The sequence below is a fragment of the Triticum aestivum genome, chromosome 7A (assembly GCF_018294505.1).
Source record: "Triticum aestivum cultivar Chinese Spring chromosome 7A, IWGSC CS RefSeq v2.1, whole genome shotgun sequence".
NCBI classification, from domain to species: domain Eukaryota; kingdom Viridiplantae; phylum Streptophyta; class Magnoliopsida; order Poales; family Poaceae; genus Triticum; species Triticum aestivum.
This window is the reverse complement of record NC_057812.1, coordinates 316931003-316955863: the sequence shown is the minus strand read 5'-3', so window position 1 is coordinate 316955863 and position 24861 is coordinate 316931003.

Here is a 24861-nt window from a genome sequence, read left to right as displayed (position 1 = left end):
AGTCCCGTACTTGGCTTAAATGAACTGGGGCGAGTTATCGGAGGATGAAACCTTGGCCCGGCAGATAATCCAGCGATCCAAGTCAATGACCATTATCAACAGGGAGTTACATCGTTACAGTGTTACAGGAGCAATTCAGTGTTGTGTTCCCCTCAAGAGGATGTGAGATTTTGCGAGAAATCCACGAAGGAGATTGTGGTCATCACGCCGGTTCAAAATCCTTGGTGGCTAAGGCTTTTCGTCACGGCTTCTATTGGTTGACAGCTCATGCTGATGCTGAGGATTTAGTCAAAAGGTGTGACGGTTGTCAAAAATTTGCACGCCGCGCTCATGTTCTGGCTCAGGAGTTGAGAATGATTCCAATCACTTGGCCGTTTGCAACTTGGGGGCTCGATATGGTTGGACCCTTTAAGAGATCCAAGGACAAAAAGACCCACATGTTGGTGGCGGTTGACAAGTTTACCAAGTGGGTAGAGGCAAATCCAGTCAGTAAGTGTGATGCAGCTATGGTGGTTCAATTCAACAAGAAGGTGATCTTCCGGTTTGGCTTTCCACACAGCATTATCACGGATAATGGTACTAATATGTCTAAGGGTGAGATGGAGGAATTCTCTCAACATGAGAATATTCGGCTTGATTTAGCGTCAGTGGCTCACCCCCGGTCTAATGGTCAAGCTGAGAGGGCAAATCAAGAAATTTTGGGAGGTATCACACCCCGGCTTATGGTTCCTTTAAAGCGGACACCGGGTTGTTGGGTGGAGGAGTTACCTTCTGTGTTATGGAGTTTCAACACCACACCACACAGATCGACGGGTTATACACCTTTCTTCGTGGTTTATGGAGCAGAGGTGGTTCTTCCTGGTGACATCCATGATGACTCGCCCCGTGTGGCGGCTTATGTTGAAGCTGACAATGAGAAGGCACGTCAGGACACACTGGACCTGTTAGATGAGGAGCGTGATCTCGCAGCGGCACATTCAGCGATTTATCAAAAAGATCTCCGATGTTATCACAGCCGCATGGTTAAAACCAGAACTTTTCAAGAGGGTGATTTGGTGCTCCGGCTCATCTAGGATCCAACTGATATGCACAAGTTATCCCCACCTTGGGAAGGACCTTTTGTGGTCAGCAAAAGCCTACACAATAGGTTATACTAACTTATCGATGTTCGAGAGCACAAAGACACACGCAAATCGGAGGGGGAGACCAAGCGGTCATGGAATGTAGCCCTTCTTCAGCCTTACTATACTTGAGCCACAGGCTCTTCTTCTGTATATACTTGTGACAATGTATATATTATATAATAAACCGGATCCTCGGCTAAAGTGGGGTGTCTATTCTTTTTTACATCGTGGGTGGTTCCATAGGGGCTTCTACTGACAAAGCGGAGTTTTATTAACCCGGCCCATAAGGCCACACAGATATAAAGGAAGTCACTAGGGGGCTTGGTTGTCTTCACACCATAGCTACACCTCTTGATCGGTTTAAAACCAAAAAAGGGATATCACTAGGGGGCTTGGTTGTCTTCACACCATAGCTACACCTCTTGATAGGCTTAAAGCCAAAAGGAAATTATGTGGAACAAAAGAGAGTCTGTTGCATCAAGCACAACTCAAACATAGGTAACCACTGAGCACACCTCAAATATTACTCAGGGGCTCCTTGCTTCTCGAAGAACAACGAGCTTGTACCCTTGTAATAGGCTATCAAGCCAGGCTTGGAAGCCAGGTGTATTCACCTAAAACTGCGGGTTATCCTGCTTCTTTAAGTAAGCCACTCCGTCCAGGTAAACCTGGTATGACCCATCGAACGTTTGACAAGTCAATCTCATAGACCCTGAACTTGTCAAAGTTAAAACGGTGATTGGTTAAAGATTGAGGTCCAACTTAAAAGGCTTTACTAAATGGTACAACTCAGCAGCCTGGCAGCCCATGAAAAGCCTCGATTTAGGGCCTGGCAGCCCATGAAATGCCTTGCATATTTCTTTTGTCTTTGCTATTTTATAATCTTTTAATAAGGGATTTATGAATATTTTCTGATAAACTGGTGTTTTGTACAACCCGGCGTGACTTTCAAACGCTTAGTTGTTAGTACATGATCAGTTTTAAACCGGCAGTATGTTGCTCCGGTCTGGTTTTGAATAGATGTCACCAGCATTATACGAACAAATTAGCGGCTATTATAGCCCGGCTTGGTTTTTATATAAACCGGTAAGAGGGCAAGGAGTCATCAACACTCTGGATTGGTGTTTTTCACCCTTATTATACAAACAGTTGGTGATCCCAGGAGGTATGTGACAGGTATCATCTATTTTTACAAACCTTGGTTGTCCATCCAAGTTATGTATATATTTTTTGGCATCATGACCCATCCAGTGGTAAACCACTAGGACACTTTCAAGTTCTTATATGCAGGAACACAACTCATAATGGACTATGCATAAATAGATCCCAAAGGCAGAACAAGTTTTTCAGGTATCAAGCAAAACAAACATGCTCGATGGCATGGCAGATAAAGGTGTTCATGCTATCCTATTACAAGGTGCTTTAAACAACCCAAATTGAATAATTGTTTTCAAAGAGTGGAAGACTACAACTGGTAAACCGGCCACCGGTTTAGGATTCCTCATTGGGACGGCTTGACGATTGAGGGTCATCTTGCGCGGTCACATTTTCTTCATCCCTCCCCAGACACTGGAAATCAACCATTGACCAATCGATTCCGGTTAAGGCTTGAAAAATGGCCTCTTTATGAATAAGGTTGGAGGGGTCAATGTCAGGAGCGTAAGTATGCTTACGGATTGGTGGCACAAGATCTTCAACATTATGGATCAACACGGGCTGTCTTTTTCCCTCAGCATCATAAACCGGTTGGAAATGAGATAAATTTGTGTCCTCCGCCAGTTCGCTTGCTATTGGTCGCATCTCCTTTGTCAGCCTTTGAAGATCGTCGTTATTGAAGTCTGAGCTGTCTTCTTTCAGCCAGGATACCTTTTGATGATATCTGCCGGTTCAAGATCCGGAATCCGTGCCTTGGCCCGGATTAGTGCGGTCAGCACTCCTGATCTTGCGCCAGCTGTTCTATCAAGGTGTAGGCTGCTTTAAGTTTCATCCGCATGTCAGAGCCCAGATGAGCAATGCGGGTCCCTGTCATGGTTCAGCATCAGTAAACCGGTCATTGATAAGATCTTATGAATTAGATAAACCGCACGAGAAGGTACTTACCAAACACAGCGGAAGTCATGGCGTTAATCTACCGCTTCAAGCCGGTTAGTTCATCAACCATCGGCTTCAGTGCTGCCTCTATGTCCTCGGCCTTCTTGGTTAAAACGGCCTTTTCCGTCTCCCAATCTGCGCGCTCTTTGTCAAAAGTTCCTTTAAGCTTCTCCATAGCTGCTAAGGCATTGTTCAGCTCTTCTTTGGCTTTGGAAGCCTCTTCTTGCTAAGATTTAACATTCTCTTGAAGATCCACGGTTTGAGCATCCTTTTTACTCAGCTCAGCCTACAAGGTGCGATATATCATCAAAACAGGTTACGAAGTACCAAGCGTATAACAAGTTATGCACTTTGTACTTGGGGGCTAATGCCTATTTGCTCTATCATCAACATATTTTTCACAAGTCTCAAGTACAATGCAAGCATTATCCTTAACACTTGGGGGCTAATGTACATTTGTTCAAAGTTGACGAAATGATTCAAGACCCGATTTACCTTGCAAAGATAAACCGGCCCTTGGGGGCTACACCGATGAAAGCTACGAGAATACAATGATAAAATACCGGTTTATTTCCAAAGATCAATTGCAATATGGAGGATCAGCATGCAAGGATTAAAATATTACAAAGTCCCGGTTTATGATTGCTGTCATAAACCAACCCTTGGGGGCTACTTGGGATAATACTTGTACTTTGGATTTAAGAAAGGAAAAGTGAAGAAAATACCTCATAGCGTTCCTTCATCAGGTTCACCAAATCGGCTTCATAATCACGGTTTGAGTGTAGACGATTTAGAAAACCGGAGTGGAGTTCTTGAGCGCTAAGATGGGCGTAGCTTGACAAGTCAGTGCTCCATTTGCCTTTTTCCATGGTAGCACACTCTTCCTAGGCACTATGTTTCGGCAATATAACAGGATGGCCATGAGAGTTGTGGCTCATACTCGTAATGATAACATCGCTTTCTTTGTCTCCAGCAGTCTTTGCTGGAGTTGATGGAGTGTCAGTAGCTCTCACTAGACTAGAAGACCTGTCATCTTCCTGGATTGGATCTGCCAATTCATCATCAGGCACAGCAGTGTCAACTTCTGGTTGGTCATCAATATTGTGATCTTGAGGGGGTGGTTCATCAAAAGTAGCCTCAGGATTTGGACCCTCAGGTTCAACCGTTTGCTCCGGTTCAAGAACCACCTGGTCTTCGGGCGGATTGTTCACCCGAGCCTTTTTGCTGGGTATGGCTTTGGCTCTAAAACAGAAAAAGATGCGAAAGTTAAGCATAGTATAGAAAGTATGAAAACATCGAAAGAAAGGGTTGAAGTACTTACCCAGCAACAGTTTTGAGAGGAGGAAGTTGGGTCATTGTTGACTCGCCAGAGGATGACGGAGGTGTCACCTGATAATTTGAATCGGACGAATTAAGAGGTTGTCGGAAATAACCTGCCTTCGGATAAGAATTGTCAGAAGTGGGTGAGACCTCAGATCGGCGCTTTCGAACCGGGGTGTCAGGTAAACCGGCTGAACTATCCTTTTGGTCGCTGTGCCGGGTTTTGCTGCGAGCTTCATGCTGCTGCTTCTTCAAAATAAATGTTGGATCCAAGTGAGCAAGAGGATGTGAAAATCTTACTTTTCGGATCGCTTGACAGATTTTTTGTGTTGGCAGAGAGTCTGAACCGGAGGAAAGGATAATTACCTCTACATCGTCAGCTTGGCTGCCCACTACGTCCTCCTAAGAAGTATTGTTGTTAAAGAGATGCATGAAAAGGGAACCAAGTGAATCGAGTTCTACCTCAACTTCCGGTTCATCCGGGTCATCATCCACTTGCATGCTGATGCATTCAGCTGCCTTCCGCTTTGATGTTTTCTTGACGGCTTTTGTTTTAGGACGGGAAGGCTTTGCCGCTTTTTCTTGAGGTTTCTTCTTCCAGAACGGATCATGACCCTGTTTATAAACAAGTAGAAGGGATTCACAGGTTGCACAGTCTAAAAGATATCAAGTGTAAAACGGAAGGACAATGCTTAAAGCAGGCGGTTTGTTTTTTTGTGTAAAAGGGGTCTAAGCTGGTTTGGCGGCAGACAACTTCCGATTCGTTCAATATCTTATTGACAGCCTCAGTGACTTCTTCATCGGTTAGCTGAATGTTGATGCGATGTTGGGAGTCTTCTACTTCACCAGTATACTCGCACATTAAGCCGGAGCGACGACTTAACAGTGAGATGCTCCACGATATCCAACAACGGACAAAGTCTACACCTGTTAAACCGTTGGCCAAGAAGGCTCTCAGCTTGGGGAGTTGAGGTGCATACAGGGCCCATTCTTGGGCACTTAGGTGTTGTGGAAGCGGATGAGTATTGGCAAGCCGGTGGGCACGGTAATCCGGCAGAGGATTCTCGTCTTCAGGGGAGGTGGTTTTACAGTAGAACCAAGTTTGATTCCACTCTTGGGGGTGACTGTGCAGCTTGGCATGAGGAAAATCAACCTCTTTTGTTTTTTGAATGGAGACGCCGCCGAGTTCAGTATTGGGTCCGTCTACAAATTCAGTGCGCCGATTCAGATGGAAGAAATCCCGGAATAGCTCCACAGTTGGCTCTTCTTGTAAGTACACTTCACAGAACACTTGAAAGTTGCACATATTGGATACCGAGTTGGGTCAAATATCTTGAGGATGGAGTTGAAAGCTAGCAAGCACATCCCGGAAAAACTTCGACCCGGGCGGTTTGAAGCCACGGCCTATGTGATCAACCAACACCACTACTTCCCCTTGCTTAGGGGTGGGAGGATTTTCAGGCCAAGGAACTCGCCAACGGATCTCATTCTTCTTTTGTAAGGTGCTGATTTTAACCATACCATTCAGTTGCTGCTCGGTAACCCAGGAGGAAGGCCAGTTGCAGGAATAATATAACATGGCCATTGCAAGTGAAAAGCTGAAAAGAAATACCGGTTTACAATTTATTCATGGTAATGCATAAGGTTCAACAGGACGAAGGAATCCAAGTATGTAAAATTCGTAAACCGGAGACTGATACAATTATGAATGACAAAGCGATAAACAAAAACATAGGTATACACATGCTGTCAAACAGGAGTATAACAGCAGAGATAAAGGGATTGCCGGTTTACAAGGGGACTAATGGTATGTGATAGCTTGCTTTCTACAAAGGTAAACTGACTATGTGATGCGGAAGGTACAGATCTAAGGCAAGTAAGGTAAAACGGGTTTCACAAGACTGCGTTAAAATTTTGGATCTACTGTGAGCCAGGAAAAGGGGAAAATATTGAAACTCAAAAGCTTGGTCCCAAAGCAGTTCATGAAAGGTCCAGATCAAGTTATGATGTATTTAAGGATTGGATCAGATGGTTGAGATAAGGAGTTTAATGGATGCTATGAGGAATATATCAACCTCGAGTTCTACTGACTATGGGTTGACGAAGAACACAAAGAGAGCAACAGGAACCCGCATGAACCCTAACGGATCTACGAGAAAAGAGGGGAAGCTGCAGCGACTGAGGTAGCGGTGATCCGCCATGCTCTTCTGATGCAATCAGGTCGATGCAGCGGCCAACGGAGAGGCAGAGGCGGAGTTCGATGATGGCGGCGGCGTTCGGGTGCAGGGGCGTCGCGAGGAGGAAGAAGAAGCGAAAGAGACGAAGGGAGAAAAGAGAATGACCCTTGGTCCTATTTCTAGGGCGAACCGATAAGCGACAAGTGCATGAATCGAGGAGCCTAAAATGGATAGTTAATAAGGATGTCGCCTCGATGGTTGGATATTCATTAATGAAAGGTACCTTCGACTTCAACAAATAGATGACATCATGGCGGTTTACTACGGATCCAAAGGATGAATCATGGCGGTTTACCAGATCCATTGAAAGGTGCCTGTGCAAGAGTTTTTCTAAGTATTGAAGATTGATATAAACAAGTTCAAACCAATCTGGGGCCTAATGTTGGGGATATTACTACTAGACGTAAACCGGCCAGGAGTAGCCGGACTAACTTTATGAAGATTAGAAGGCCATGAAGACGTAAGAATGATGGCGCTTTATGAAGGCCCAAGGCCCGAAGGCGAGTTAAAGCTTGTAGATGTAAACCGACCTTATATGTAACCTGCATTGTAAGATAGGAAGGATAGGGACCGAGCCGGACACGTTTATGATCCGGCCTCGGGACTTTGTAGACCGGCGAGCGTCAACCTATGAATATAAAGGGACGACCCGGCAGCGTTTTAAAGACAACACACAACAACTCAAGAGCCAGGCAAAGCGGATTCGCTCCCTGGTCATCGAAACCCAAGCAATACCAACACAACTAGACGTAGGCTTTTACCTTCATCGAAGGGGCTAAACTAGTATAAAAACCCCTCGTGTCCCTTGTCCTGTTTAACCCCTTTAAGCTAACCCGTAGCGATGGCTCCACAACTAAGTCCTTTCACGAGGACATCTACCGTGACAAACCCACGACATGGGGGCTGAAGCCGACAACTGGCCAACTCTCAAAAATTTCATAAACACGGCCGCACAGGAGGTAAAACATTAAGCAAACATTATATTACATAGCCGAACTTGTTACAGGGCAAGACAATATTCATTCGAAGATTACATCCTTCGTACACTGCTCCGCCACAATGCGGGATCCCTCAAGGACTTCGCTAAAATATCGCTTGGGCATGCAGTACTCCTTGCCCATGGGCGGTCCTTCGGTCGCGACCGTGGCAACATTCATCTTCACCCACTGCATCTTGACACAGGCGAAGGCCATCCGCGCACCTTCGATACAAACCGACCGTTTGATGGTGTCAAGCCGACGGCAGGCCTCGACTAGCCGCTTCACGAGACCGAAGTAGCTGCTGGGGATAACTTCGGCTGGCCACAGTCGGACTATCAAGTCCTTCATAGCTAGTTCGGCCACCCTATGCAGTTCGACCAGCTGCTTTAGGTGGTCGTTCAGGGACACCGGATGTTCTTGTGCAAGGTATTGCGACCAGAACAACTTCTCCATCGAGCTCCCCTCTTCGGCTCAGAAGAATTCAGCAGCGTCAAAAACGTTGTGCGGCAGATCCACAAATGCCCCTGGAGAACTCCAAATCCGGGTCAGTAAGAGATACCTCTTCTTTACATACTTGAGTTACATAATAAAAGCCTTACCCCCGCGCTCTTTCTAGCCGCCTCGATTTCCTGGAGGGCGCCTTGGGCTTCGGTCTGGGCCTCCTGTGCGCTCTGGTGGGCCTTCTCAAGTTCGGATCTTGGTCCGCATGCTGACGCTCCAAGGACTCGTATTTCTTCGAAGTGTCCTGAAGCTCCTGTTGGACCTCCCTATACCTGCCCTCATGCTTTTTCTGGACGGCTCATTCCTTCGCCGCCCCCTCCTCGTCTTCGGCCAACGCTTTCTTGTGGGTTTCAACCTCATTCGCTGCTCCTACAAATATCACGACACTACAATCAATATACATCGTTTATTCTTTCCAAATATACAGCAAGTCTCCACATACCTTGCTTGTCCTCCAGCTGCCTTTCACAAGGCAGAGTTCTTCTTCGGCCCACTCCAGACTCTGCTTTAGTCTGGAGACCTCAGCGGCATGAGAGGTGGTGGCCAGCAGCGACGCCTTTGTTCATAAGACATATTTAGTTAGTTTCCTGCGAAAATTACTTGATCCTCTGTCCGGCTTTTCTTTCCGAACACGGGACAGTGTCTCAGGGGCTACACTGTCTATACTATGACCTTTTCTTTCGCATCACTTACCTAAAAGCCAGTCAGTAGGATGGTGCAGGCTTCGGTCAGTCCGCTCTTCACGGACTGAACCCTCTCAACCACTATACCCATAAGGATACGGTGTTCCTCCACAATGGAAGCGCCTTGCAGCGCTTCCAGCTGATTATCCGGTGCCTCTGGCTGGATAGAGGTCACCGGAGGAATAGGCACACCTCCTTCCCTCGAAGGAGGCTGCTTGCCGGATTCCAGAACCGTATAGGTCGCCGAAACCATATTCGGCCGAGGTCCGAACTAGACACGGCCCCCATCGCCAGTCTCCAAGGGGGTTTTCCCTCCTAGGTGTCCGACGGATGAAGGGTCACCCTCTGGCGCCACCCGGACAGCCTCCTGAGCCTCTCCCTGGCCCGGGAAGGTCCTTTGGGACCGCACCTCATCATCGCCCTTGGCTGTGGGAGATTGAGCGGTTGGCGGTGACTCACTAGCCATCACCTTTGAATCCATCGAACCACCTGATGAGGATCGCAGCGAGCTGTCGCGGGCTGGACTACAAGCGCATGATTTAACACGTTAAAACTACGAACCAAAGAGGCTGAATGTAATATGTCAGAGTCTTTTGAGTAATCACAATGCGGCGGGGGCTTATTTCGGTAGCATGGCCCTGGGCTGCTGTCGACGTCCCAGGCGGAGTTATCCGCAAGGGAGCTCTTCCCCCTCTTGGACGCCTCTTCCTCTAGATTTGTGGAGGCCACCCTTTTCTTCTTTCCCCCTTCAGGGGGAGAGTTGCTTTCCTCCTCATGCTCATCGTCATCTTTGGCGACGGAGGAGGGAGTCTCGTTGTCTTCGGACGTCCTGCCTGAAGCTCCTTTGCTACGGAGGCCACTCCGGGCCCCGTTGGCCTACTTCTAGGCCTTCTTCTCCGGCACCTAGTAAGGCGCATGAACCAGCATCTTCGTTAGAAGAGCGATGGTCGGTTCCTCGGGCAGCGGACCCGGACACTTAATCCGCTCCGCTTTCTCTATCCATACCTAAAAATATAACTAGTGGAGTTTAGGTATCTTCCTTGAATAGGCAAGTAGAGGATGCACCTGGAAACGTGAAAGACTTACCGCACTGGCAGGATGGGCCAGATCATGCCCGCGGTGCTTGTCTGTCTCCGGCGGTGACTCATTGCCCTTAAAGAGCAACTTCCAGATATCTTCATGTGTGGTTCCGAAGAGCCTCTCGAAGGAATGGTGCTTCTCCGGATCGAATTCCCACAAAGGGCAAGTCTAGTTCTGGCTTGGGAGGATCCGGCGAACTAACATCACCTGGATCACATTGACGAGCTTGATGCTTTTGTCTACCATTCTCTGGATGCGCGTTTATAGCACGGTCAACTCATCCGATGAGGACCCATTCGGGCCCTTCTCTATCCATGAGGTGAGTCGCATTTGAGCTTCGGACTTGAATTCGGGAGCCGCGGCCCAGGTGGTGTCGCGGGGCTCTGTGATATAGAACCACAGTTTTCTGCCAGTCTTCGACAGTCTCCACAAAAGTACCCTTGGGACATGTGACTTTGGGCAGCTTGCTCACCATGGCACCTCCGCACTCCGCGTGTTGGCCATCCACCACCTTTGGCTTCACGTTGAAGATCTTGAGCCATAGTCTGAAGTGGGGTGGAATGCGGAGGAAGGCCTCACACATGACAATGAATGCCGAGATGTTGAGGAAGGAGTTTGGAGCTAGATCATGGAAATCTAGCCCATAATAAAACATGAGTCCATGGACGAAAGGGTGGAGAGGAAACCCTAACCCGTGAACAAAATGGGGGATAAACACCACCCTCTCATTAGGCTTCAGGGTGGGGACGATTTGCCCCTTGGCCGCAAGCCGATGGGCAATTTCCTTCGCCAGATACCCAACCTCCCGAAGCTTGGTGATGTCCTTCTCCTTGACGGAGGAGGCTATCCATTTGCCCTGCGCTCCATATCCGTACATGGTCGAGTGCTTCCTTGAGGCGGAGAGGATGAGGACTCGGGTGTTGGAGCTTGAGAGTGGGAGGGCAGAGAGAAGGAGAGAAGGCGTAGGTGAAAGAAGGGAATCCTTATCTCCTTATGAAGGCAGTGAATATCAAGCGCCTCCCCACTCGCCTTGAAACTCGCCTGTTCCCAAGAGCCGTGCGAATGGCGCGGTTGGATTTCCCACGCCCGTATTGATGAGAGTTCCGCAATAAGGGGACACGATCTCTGCTTTGACAAGACGTGCCAATGAGACCACATCTCGAAGCGGGAGGCCGAAAAACGGTTTGAAATAATGACCGGGTGGTGACGTGGTGTCACGTTGCAAATAATTATCAGCGGATTGGACTCAGGATATATTATACTCTACGTTTGTGTGTGCAATTTGTCTTGCAGAGCCGGACACGTTCGTTGTTCGAAGACTGTGTTGGAGTACTCGCTGAAGGAACCCGCCTTGCAATGCCGAAGACAATCTGCGCGCCGGACACCTCATCATTGAAGCCTGGTTCAGGGGCTACTCAGGGAGTCCTAGATTAGGGGGTCCTCGGGCGTTCGAACTATGGTACATGGGCCGGACTGGTAGACTGTGAAGATGTAAGACTGAAGACTCTCACCAGTGTCCGGATGGGACTCTCCTTGGCGTGGAGGGCAGGCTTGGCGTCCCAATATGAAGATTCCTTTCTCTATAACCGACTTTGTACAACCCTAGTCCCCCTCTGTGTCTATATAAACTGGAAGGCTAGGTCCGTAGAGGAGAATAATCATAATCAGATAGGCTAGACTTCTAGGGTTTTAGCCATTACGATCTCGTGGTAGATCAACTCTTGTAACCCCCATACTCATCAATATTAATCTAGCAGGACGTACGGTTTTACCTCCAACGAGAGGGCCCAAACCTGGGTAAACATTGTGTTCCCTATCTCCTGTTACCATCAACCTTAGGCACACAGTTCGGGACCCCCTACCCAAGATCCGCCAGTTTTGACACCGACAGTAGCCCCTGGGTATTTGATACTAGTTCAGTTTCTAAGATTAGTAACTCGAAATAGGAGTTACAGAATGAACACAGACTAGTTAAGGGCGAAGTGACGATGTGTGTTGGAAGTGATTCCAAGGTTGATAAGATCACCATCGCACACTCGCTCTATCTTCGGGATTAGTGTTGAACTGAAATAAATGTTATTTAGTGTTTGCGTTGAGCATGAATATGATTGGATCATGTTTATTGCAATACGGTTATTCATTTAAGTCAGAGAATAATTGTTGTTCTGTTTACATGAATAAAACCTTCTATGGTCATACACCCAATGTAAATGGTTTATTGAATCTCGATCGTAGTGGTACACATATTCATAATATTGATGCCAAAAGATGCAAAGTTGATAATGGTAGTCAACATATTTGTGGCACTGCCGTTTTGGTCATATTGGTGTAAAGCGCATGAAGAAACTCCATGCAGATGGGCTTTTGGAATCACTTGATTATGAATCATTTGATACTCGCATACCATGCCTCATGGGCAAGATGACTGAAACTCCATTCTTCGGAACAATGGAGCGAACCACTCTCTTATTGGAAATAATACATACCAATGTATGCGGTCCAATGAGTGTTGAGGCTCGTGGCGAGTATCATTATTTTCTGACCTTCATAGATGATTTGAGCAGATATGGGTATATCTACTTAATGAAACAGAAGTCTGAAACATTTGAAAAGTTCAAAGAATTTCAGAGTGAAGTGGAGAATCATCGTAACAAGAAAAGAAAGTTTCTACTATCTGAACACGGAGGCAAATATTTGATTTACGAGTTTGGGCTTCATTTAAAACAATGTGGAGTAGTTTCAGAACTCATGCCTCCTGGAACACCATAGCGTAATGGTCTGTCCGAACATCGTAACCGTACTATATTGGATATGGTGCGTTACATGATGTCTCTTACCGATTTACCACTATCGTTTTGGGGTTATGCATTAGGGACAGCTGCCTTCATGTTAAATTGGGCACTATCTAAATCCGTTGAGACAACACCATATGAACTATGGTTTGGCAAGAAACCCAAGCCGTCGTTTCTTAAAATATGGGGCTGCGATGCTTATGTGAAAAAACTTCAACCTGATAAGCTCAAACCCAAATCGTAGAAATGCGTCTTCATAGCATACCCAAAAGAAACTGTTGGGTACACCTTATACCACATATCCGAAGGCAAGATATTCGTTGCTAATAATGGATCCTTTCTAGAGAAGGACTTTCTCTTGAAAGAAGTGAGTGGGAGGAAAGTAGAACTTGATGAGGTAGTTGTACCTTCTCCCAAATTGGAAAATGGTTCACCACAGAAATCAGTTCCAGTGATGCCTACACCAATTAGTGAGGAAGTTAATGATGATGATCATGAAACTTTAGATCAAGTTACTACTGAACCTCGTAGGTCAAACAGAGTATGTTACGCACCAGAGTGGTACGGTATTCCTGTTCTGGAAGTCATGGTACTAGACCATGACAAACCTATGAACTATGATGAAGCGATGATGAGCCCAGATTCTGCAAAATGCCTTGAGGCCATGAAATCTAAGATAGGATCCATGTATGAGAACAAAGTATGAACTTTGGTTGACTTGACTGATGATCGGTAAGCCATAGAGAATAAATGGATCTTCAAGAATAAGACCGACGTAGATGGTAATGTTACTGTCTACAAAACTCGACTTGTTGCAAAAGGTTTTCGACAAGTTCAAGGTGTTGACTACAATGATATTTTCTCACTCATATCGATGCTTAAGTCTGTCCGAATCATGTGAGCAATTGCCGCATTTTATAAAATCTGGCAAATGGATGTCAAAATTGCATTCCTTAATGGATTTATTAAAGAAAAGTTGTATATGATGTAACCAGAAGGTTTTGTCGATCCTAAAGGTGCTAACAAAGTGTGCGTGCTCAAGCGATCCATCTATGGACTAGTGCAAGCATATCGGAGTTGGAATATATGCTTTGATGATTTGAACAAAGCATATAGTTTTATACAGACTTGCGGTGAAGCCTGTATTTACAAAAAAGTGAGTGGGAGCACTACAGCCTTTCTGATAAGTATATGTGAATGACATATTGTTGATTTGAAATGATGTACAATTTTCTGGAAAGCATAAAGGAGTGTTTGAAAGGAGTTTTCCAAAGAAAGACCTCGGTGAAGCTGCTTACATATTGGGCATCAAGATCTATAGAGATATATCAAGACGCTTAATAAGATTTTTCAATGAGTACATAACTTGACAAGATTTTGAAGTAGTTCAAAATGGAACAGTCAATGAAGGACTTCTTGCCTATATTGCAAGGTATAAAGTTGAGAAAGACTCAAAACCCGACCACGACAAAAGATAGAAAGAGAATGAAAGTCATTCCCTAGGGCTCAGCCATAGGTTCTATAAAGTATGCCATGCTATATACCAGACCTATTGTGTACCTTGCCATGAGTTTTTCAAGGGGATACAATAGTGATCCAGGAGTAGATCAATAGACAAAGGTCAAAATTATCCTTAGGTACCTAAAGAGGACTAAGGAAATGTTTCTCGGTTATGGAAGTGACAAAGAGTTCGTCGTAAAGGTTACGTCGATGCAAGCTTTGACACTAATCCAGATGTCTTTGAGTCTCAATCTGGATACATATTAAAAGTGGGAGCAATTAGCTAGAGTAGCTCCATGCAAAGCATTGTAGACATAGAAACTTGCAAAATACATACGGATCTGAATGTGGCAGACCCGTTGACTAAACCTCTCTCACAAGAAAAACATGATCACACCTTAGTAATCTTTGGGTGTTAATCACATGGGATGTGAACTAGATTACTAACTCTAGTAAATCCTTTGGGTATTGGTCACATGGCGATGTGAACTATGGTTGTCAATCACATGGTGGTGTGAACTATTAGTGTTAAATCACATGGCGGTGTGATCTAGATTATTGACTCTAGTGCAAGTGGGAGATTGAAGGAAATATGCCCTAGAGGAAATAAAAAAGTTATTACTTTATATTTCCTTATATCATGATAAATGTTTATTATTCATGCTAGAATTGTCTTAACTGGAAACTTGATACATGTGTGGATGCATAGGCAAAACATCGTGTCCCTAGTAAGCCTCTACTAGACTAGCTCGTTAATCAAAGATGGTTAAGTTTCTTAATCATAGACATGTGCTGTCATTTGATGTGATAGCCTGTCTTATTAGGGATGATAGACTACTTATATCAATAAGGAATTCCTTCTTTTTCGGAAGCCCATTCAGACAGAACTCCAAAGTTAAGCATGCTCAGCTTGGAGTAGTTTCAGGATGGGTGACCGATAGGGAAGTTTGTCTCGGGTGCGCACAAGTGAGGACAAAGTGCGTAGAAAAGACTAGTATTGATCTATGGGGACAGTCTAGATCCCGTTAGGAGTAACGACCATCGGCGGGTGTGTCCGGGGCGTTACAAGTTGGTATCAGAGCCGACCCTCATGGTTACATGGATGTTTGCGGACAGGTGCGCGGTCATGTTGTTCATGACGTTTGTGACCCGTCATGGCACACGGCATGGCACATGTACCGGACTAGATGCACAGACGTATGTGCCAAGAGGGAACGTTCCTGTGGCCCGACGAGGACGTCGTTTCCTCTGAGTGGGTGTGTATGTGATAGCCTGGCTTATGAGGGATGATAGACTACTCATATCAATAAGGAATTCCTTCTTTTTCCGGAAGCCCATTCGGATAGAACTCCAAAGTTAAGCATGCTCAGCTTGGAGTAGTTTCAGGATGGGTGACCGACCGGGAAGTTTCTCCCGGTGCGCACAAGTGAGGACAAAGTGCGCAGAAAAGACTAGTATTAATCTATGGAGTAACGACCACTGGTGGGTGTGTCCGGGGCGTTACATTTAATGAATGGGATCACATCATTAGGAGGATGATGTGATGGACAAGACCCATCTATTAGCTTAGCATATTGATCTTTTAGTTTTATTGCTATAGCTTTCTTCATGTCATATACATATTCCTTTGACTATGAGATTATGCAACTCCCGGATATCGAAGGAATGCCTTCTGTGCTATCAAACATCACAACATAACTGGTTGATTATAAAGATGCTCTACAGGTATCTCCGAAGGTGTTTGTTGGGTTGGCATAGATCAAGATTAGGATTTGTCACTCCGAGTATCAGAGAGGTATCTCTGGGCCCTCCCGGTAATGCACATCATAATAAGCCTTGCAACCAATGTTACTAATGAGTCAGTTGTGGGATGATGAATTACAGAACGAGTAAAGAGACTTGCTGGTAACGAGATTAAATTAGGTATCATGATACGGACGATCGAATCACGGGCAAAGTAACATACTGATGACAAAGGCAATAACGTATGTTGTCGTTACAGTACGACCATTAAAGATCTTCGTAGAATATGTGGGAACAAATATGAGCATCTAGGTTCCACTGTTGGTTATTGACCGGAGAGGTGTCTCGGTCATGTATACATAGTTCTCGAACCCATAGGGTCCGCACACTTGACGTTCGATGATGATTTTGTATTATATGACTTATGTGATTTGGTGACCTAATGTTGTTTGGAGTCCCGGATGAGATCACGAACATGACGAGGAGTCTTGAAATAGTCGAATGGTAAAGATTCATATATAGGACGATAGTATTCAGATATCGGAAGTGTTCCGGGGGTACCAAATACGTATTGGGTCACGAGAAGGGGTTCCGGGGACCCCCCCCCCAGCAAAGATATGGGCCTTATTGGGCCTAGGGCGGGATAGACCAGCCCATGCGTCCCCATATGGGCCGATCTAAGTGGACAAAGTAAAAGGGGAGGAGTAAAGGAAATAGAGGGAATAGGAGCCCCCCTTCATTTCCCCTCTCCCCTCTTTCCTTCCCCCTCTAGAGATAAGGAAAGGGGGAGGCCGAATTGGAGGATGCCCCCAAGTAGGATTCCTCCTACTTGGGGCGCCCCAAGGCTGCTCCACTACCCCTCCCACCTATATATACATGGGGAGGGGGTGCCTAGAACACACAACAAACATTGTTAGCCATGTGCGGCACCCCCCTCCACAGTTTACGTCTCCGGTCATATTCACATAGTGCTTAGGCGAAGCCCTATGCGGATCACTTCACCATCACCATCACCATGTTGTCGTGCTGACGGAACTCTCCCTCAACACTTTGATGGATAAAGAGTTCGAGGGACGTCATCGAGCTGAACGTGTGCAGAACTAGGAGGTGCCGTACGTTTGGTACTTGATCGGTCAGAACGAGAAGAAGTCCGATTACATCAACCGCGTTGTCAAACGCCTCCGCTTTTGGTCTACGAGGGTACGTGGAAACACTCTTACCCTCTTATTGCTATGCATCTCCTAGATAGATATTGCATGATTGTAGGAAATTGTTCGCACACGAACACGTCACCGTGTACCCTCGACGCATGGGGGTGATGCACCTCAGCTCGCGACGAAGGAGATCTGACCGGCAGCGCGATACGCAGGACAACCGATAGATGCTTTTGTAGACCCGAAGCCCCGGTTTCCCGGGAGGGACCCCGTCGAGCTAGCGGTGGCTATGAGTTTCTCCAGGTCGATTCGGCCGCCCCTAGAGCCTCGTGGATCCGCAGCCCTCCAGCATGAAGAACTAGCGAAGAACAAGAAGAAGAAACAAGGGAGAGATAAAAAGTAGATGAACACAAAAAAGTAGTAGATTGATTTGTTGGACTGGTGTTGTTTCAATCGGCTGTCACCCTCACATATATAAGAGGCAGCTGGACTTCCCGTACAAGAAAATGATTCGTCTAGGCTTTCCTTACAAGAAAATTACATCAATTCACGTCCTATGGTTCTAGTTTCAGTGCAACTCGGATTTTGCCCGAATCTGTCCCATACTTCTGTCCTGCTTCTTGCGCGGGCCATAGAAATCGCATACTAACTCAGATGGAGTCGAGTTCAACATCAAACATGTCTGCCTTGATAATCCGCATAAGACAGCATGGGCCACTTCTCCTTTTAAGGCCATATGACTTTCAGGGCCTATCTTTAAGTGTGGGTCGGATTCAATTATGAAGTCTTCTGAACTGTCTGAGTCTTGTAACAATTCGTTAGGCCATATACTATCTCTTATGATGATGACTCTGAATGCAAAGTTGACCGTCTCAATGATACGCACAACTTACGTGTAGAACACTTTCCCATACGACACCATCTGAATAACCTTTCGAGTCCATCTTCAACTTTTGGTCGGATTGTCTTTGACAGTCTCCACCCCAGCAAGGTTTCTACCCTGGCAAGCTTTCATCAGGCAAGGTTTCCGCCCCAGCAAGGTTTCTATCCCAGCAATGTTTCTACCCCGACAAGCTTTCACCCCGGCAAGCTTCACACCAGCAAGCTTCAGTGCCGGCAAGGTCCCCACCCCGGCAAGCTTTCCACGCCGGCAAGGTCTCCATCTCCGCAAGCTTCATTTAGCCGACAAAGGCTGAATAACTTGCACGACCCATCAGACTCCACCTAGGTGGGCGTCTGGTCCATCGCATCACTTTTTCACTCAGGACCAGTCCATGAAGTGTTGCTTCTAAATTTTGCATACCAACTCGGATTGGGACAATATTTATATAAAAATCGATCGGTTCGACACGACGAAGACAATTCGTGTAGATCATGTTTTCATATGAGGTCGTCTTGGGGGCTTAATCAGCCAAAATGTACTCTGATACAAGATCTTGGTACTTTGAGCATAGTTCGTCCTTTGAGATGAAATCGGACGGCGATGGTCCAAACTTCGAAGATGTTTATATCAACAATACAGAACTCCTTCATGTAGATCACTTCTCCATTTGAGGCCATCTTAAATAAGTTCTTGACCGTGCCAAAATCGGGTGTTAACACATGCCCCCCAGTTTTTTGGCAAAGCTTGTGTGCCGAAAAATAACTTGCACATAGCTTGCTCTAAGGACGATGTCAACACTCCATCGGCTATTTTGCATGTTCTTAGGATGACAACTTTATATCGGCCAATGCTTGTGTCAATATTCGGATGCAAGCTTGGGTGAAACTTTCTGAACATCATTAATTCGGCTATAAAGTTCCATAGGTATGCATGTCAAAACCAACCATCAACCATATTGTCCACCCTTTCTCTAGGATTTTGCAGATAATCAAGAATGAACTTCCTCCGATCCTTATTTCGCCTGCATAAAAGTTTCATTAGTGTTCGAAGTTGTGGACTTCGGTTCGGCCTTACCTATCTTGACAAGACGAAGCATCGGCTATTGAGAGAAATGAAGTACACCATGATTAACATAGTAGTCAAATTCTTGTTGTGCCAAATCATTCGAATTGTCATGTCTAAATATATGAACAATACTAAAGCAACCCGAGGTAAATTCTGTATTTAGACATACCTCAAGGTAAACTATAAGTGATTCGTAAAAACATTGATAACCCTTGGATATTTGTTGCGCCACTCATAACGAATCACTGAAAGCCTCAATGTTATTAGCACCTATGGCACCAAAAAGCTCCAAACCGAATAACATTGCATATTCGGCTTTGATCATTTGTGCATAAATATTTTAAGCGGTATGAGGCTTCATAGAATAGCACCATAAGGAGATATATAAACAACAACAAGACCTTGGCCATTGCTACAAATTTAATCATCAATATATAATCACCGTGGTACTAGAGAGATAAAGCTAACACCAGTATTATGCATGATGTCAATATGATGCTCAATAAAAAAATCAACCATGATTTGGCTTTACATAAATTCTGAAAATTAATAAGCCAAAGCACACCCAATCAAAACGTAAGTCCGCTTTGTAGTTTTGGTGGATTGGTCTCTGCATAATATCTTCAATGGCATCAATTTGACAGATTTCTATGCAAGCACTTATTTCAATCTCTACTCAAACTAAGGATGATGTTAGAATACCACACCGGTCATTCTTAGATATATTCTTAGGGCGATAGATAAATATCCACCATTACCACAAGGTCCATGTAGAATTCACCCACCAAAGTATGTATAGCCAAAATAAACAAATGAAATAGCAATAAAAGATTTCGACCCCTTGGTATTAGCAACAATAATGTAACTAACCAAATGTATAGTGATTTGGTAATACCCTGTCATGATATAGAAAATTATGTTGCATCCATAGACAAAAATAAGTCCATGGAGGGTAATTGATCATACCTGTAGATGAATTCTATGGCAATGGCATCAATGGCATTGTTGAGAAAATGGATGATGTGCTAACCGAAGATTTTGATGTTGTGATGCACACCTTTGGCTTAATTGTTTGTTGCTTCCATTCTTCCCTTTCTTCACTTTTATTGTACTTGTCGTAATAGAAGCATGCACATCATTTTTTTATGAATGATCCTCTTGGGAACCCATGCCATGTTCTTCTGTCTTAGCTGTTGTGCACTAAGATTTTGTAATTCCTTCTTTTGCCAATACGATAAGCCGAGTGGACAACTCAGTTGTGATTCCGTTTTGACCAATCGCAATTCCTTTTCGTCCTTGTACACTCTCCACTTCTCTTCTTCAAATTTGGCACTTTGATTCTCAATAATTGGTTGGTTCATTTCATTGGCTTTAGTAGCCAATGTAAACACTTTAACTGGCTCTTTTTCATTAGATATCAAATCTGAAGTTCCACTCTTACGACCATCTCCTTTAACATGGTAAAGTTGCTTGACCACCTCTTTCTTCTTCCTTGAGTTCTGGACCGATTCCTTATGATTGAAATGGTCTTTAACATGTGATTGTTCAAATGTTGATATTCTCGAAGCTCCATAATATTGGTGAGATGGTCTAAAATAAGATGGAGAATGTGCCCTTGTATCATACCTATCCCATGATGGATATTGATCTATATGAGCATAGGGAGGCATCCACAGCATTGACATTGGCAGCCCAAAATAAGGATATGAATATGTTGCATTAAAATTCACACTTTGCCAATACCGATCCTCATATTTGCGCCTTGTGGGCGATCTTAGTCACTTCGCATGATTGGGCTGACAAGCATCCTTCTCTTCACTCTTCCTTTGATATTTATCCAATAGTTCAGCGAAGGTGATTTCTGATCTCTTACACTTGCACTTATTCCGACCGTTGTTTTCTTTTGGGTTGCTTTCATTGATCATTGGATTTTCTTGCTGCCCCCCAGTCCTTGGCGTCTCCATTGTAGCTTTGATTGAATTCTTTCCCTCAAGAATATGTTCATTATGCTCTTCAACAACTTCTTTATTTGAAATCTTAATCCCATCACCTGCAATTTTTACCTTCTATTTAAATGGATCGGCTTGAAGCAGCCGATGCAAAAACTTTTTGCCATCGAGACCAATTGAAATAGACTGGTCATCTCTTGGTGTTTCAACAAACTTCAATTGTCCTTTTTCAATGGCCGATTTAACTATTTGACAAAACATGTTGCAATCATCAAAATTATGCTTGGACGAATCATGCAACTTACAATACATTCGTCCTTGGATTGATGGCTTAACATGGTGATCAAGAATTGCAATGTAATTATTTTTCAGCAACAAATCAAATATTTGGTCACACATGCTTGAATTGATGGTATACTTCTTGTTTTCTAGCCGATCTTGCTGTGTGAACGGCTTTGGAGATAAGCAAACGAATAGTTCAGATTTGGAATCTCCCCATTCGGCTATGCATTGTGTTTTCCACTCTATCTCTGATGTCTTTGGATAAGATATTATATTAGCACTGGTTTTCTCAATAGAATTTAACCTTGGCATTAAATTTCTGAAACGAATATATTTAGAACATACATGTCTCAGTTGAGACCAAGTGCAAGCCAAGTACGAAATAAGCAAAGCTACCCAACTAGATATGAACTTTATATAAAGCAATGGGGAAAGCTTTGGTTGTAACAATAAGTCATTATAAGTCTTTATAAATGGCACAATGGGTTGACCAATATGTTCCATAACAATTTTATTGCTAACAAGTAAATTACACTTCTTCATTGGTCTTTCAAAATTACTTATGAGAATATTTATTATAGATGCATCAATAATGAAGTTGCGACCAAATCTGAAAATAGGTAAATTACTCGCTATGCATACCTCTTCAAATACGTTGGGAGAGCATGATGGTGGTGTGACTTGAACAATATCTAGCTTCGTCTTTGGATGACTCTCCAACACCTTTTCATCATCCTTTTCTTTATTCCGTGCATCATTACCTTGAAGATCCTTATCAACCGAACTTTGTTTGGCTACTTGCTCTTGCCCTTGAGGCTTGTCAATTTCTACTACACGGAACTCATAGGGTAGGAAGTAGGCTCCATTAACTTCAGAAAAATCAAGCATGGTTGTTTTTATATGCTTGCCATGCCCTTTCCCAATAATGCTTGCCTCTTTGGATTTGATGGATTCAGAATATATACTACTTGATTCGTCTTTTTCAACTGAAGCACTTTCAAGTTCCGAATCATCCTTCTTTTCATTTATACTACCAATTGGCAATGCTTCTTTTATCTGAGCCAATTTTTTTACTATTTGTTTCTGGCGGCGAGCAGCAAAGTTGGCTTTAAGCATTTTATCAATTTTAGCCCACTCCGGATATGATTGCCCCCCAATGTTTTTAGAATCTTTTGGCAATGACACACGGGTGTTGCTGAAATTTTGCAATAGTGTAAGGGGTGTATAATATGATGTAGTACTAGGTGAAGGCATATGCATTGTTGTAAAACCATATTTTTGCCCGCCAATTTTATCAATTGGCAAACATTCATCTTCTTGCAAAACTCTAGCTTTTATTGCGGCATAATCAGGAAATAGCCCCTTTTCATGTTGTTCAAGGCAAAGAGCACTAATCCTCTTATTTTGGGCTAAACTCTTCAATGCAGCCACTACTACCTCATCTTCTACAATATTGGGCACAATCGCTCCTGTAAAATTTACATTTTTCGGCTATGACGAGGAAGGTCGGAAGCCGAATTATGAACATCTATAGTTGTGTATGTTCCTGAAAAATTATTGTCATGAGGGGTAGCATATGACGGTTGAGAATAACTGGCCGAATAGATAGTAGTAGCATTGCCAATTCTCTCGTTCATCAGCATCGTTGGATTAGTATATTGCGCATTACTTGCCGATGAATAAAAGGGTGAAACACTTTTTTGTATACTATTTGAAATTTTAACATGAGGTGTTTCAAATTGATTAACCAAACCCATCATGTTGTTCATCGGCATATGGATTTGTGGGGTTGCTGATGCATGAGAGTTTGGATACATATGTAGTACGTTGCTAAAATCATAAGAATATGAAGCATCAAGATTGTTTTTCATCGGCCCTTGCACATAATTAGATGCATGATTGATAAAACTATGGATAGCCGATACATTGTGCTCATTAGGTGATCCAGCAACAACATATGGATTATTTGTATCTACAAAGGGGAATTGGGTATTCATTATACCTTTGTAGATTGCAGCAACTTGATGACGATCTCTTTGTAACAAGAACGGGCTGGAGACGGTTCAAAGCTATGTCCCCAGCTGAGTCGCCAAAAATTGTGTTCGCACAGGAACACATCACCGTGTACCCTCGATGCCGAGGGTGATGCACCACAGCTCGCGTCGAAGGAGATCTGACCGGCAGCGTGATATGTAGGACAACTGGCAAATGCTTTTGTAGACCCGAAGCCCCGCTTGCCCGGGAGGGACCCCGTCAGGGCTAGTGGCGGCTATGGGCTGCTCCAGGTCGATTCGCTCGCCCCTAGTGCCTCGTGGATCCACAGCCCTCCAGCATGAAGAACTAGTGAAGAACGAGAAGAAAGATACAAGGGAGAGATAAAAAGTAGATGAACACAAAAAAGTAGTAGATTGATTTGTTCGATTGGTGTTCTTTCAATCGGCCGACACCCCTAACATATATAAGAGGTGGCTGGACTTCCTGTACAAGCAAAGGATTCATCTTGGCTTTCCATACAAGAAAATTACACCAATTCACGGCCTACTTCTGTCCTGCTTCTTGCGCGGGCCATAGAAATCGCATACTAACTCAGATGGAGTTGAGTTCAACATCAAACTTGTCCGCCTCGATAATCTGCATAGTACTACATGAGCCACTTCTCCTTTAAGGCTATCTTTATGACTTTCAGGGCCTATCTTTAAATGTGGGTCGGATTCAATTATGCAGTCTTCTGAACTGTCCGAGGCTTGTAAGAATTATGTAGGCCATATACTATCTGCGATGATGATGACTGTCCGAGGCTTAACCGTCTCGATGATATGCACAACTTCCGTGTAGAACACTCTTCCATACGAGGCCATCTGAATAACCTTTATAGCCCATCTCCAACTTCTGGTCGGTTTCACTTTGACAGTCTCTACCCCGGCAGGCATTCCACCCTAGCAAGGTTTCTACTCCGGCAAGATTTCATCAGGCAAGGTTTCCACCCCAGCAAGGTCTCTACCTGGGCAAGGTTTCTACCCCGGCAAGCTTTCCACCCCGGCAAGCTTTCCACGCCAGCAAGGTCTCCACCCCGGCAAGCTTTCCATGCCAGCAAGGTCTCCATCCTGGCAAGCTTCATTCAGCCGGCAAAGGCCGAATAAGACGCGCGACCCATCAGACACCACCTAGGTGAGTGTTTGGTCCCTCGCGTCACTTTTCACTCAGGACCGGTCCGTGAAGTGTTGCTTCTAAATTTTGCATATGAACTCGGATTGGGACAATATTTATATCAAAATCGATAGGTTCGACGGGACGAAGACAATTCGTGTAGATCATGTTTTCATATGAGGTCGTCTTGGGGGCTTAATCGGCCAAACTGTACTCCGATATAAGATCTTGGTACTTTGAGCATAGTTCGGCCTTTGAGATGAAATCGGACGATGATGGCCCAAACTTCAAAGATGTTCATATCAACAATACTGAACTCCTTCATGTAGA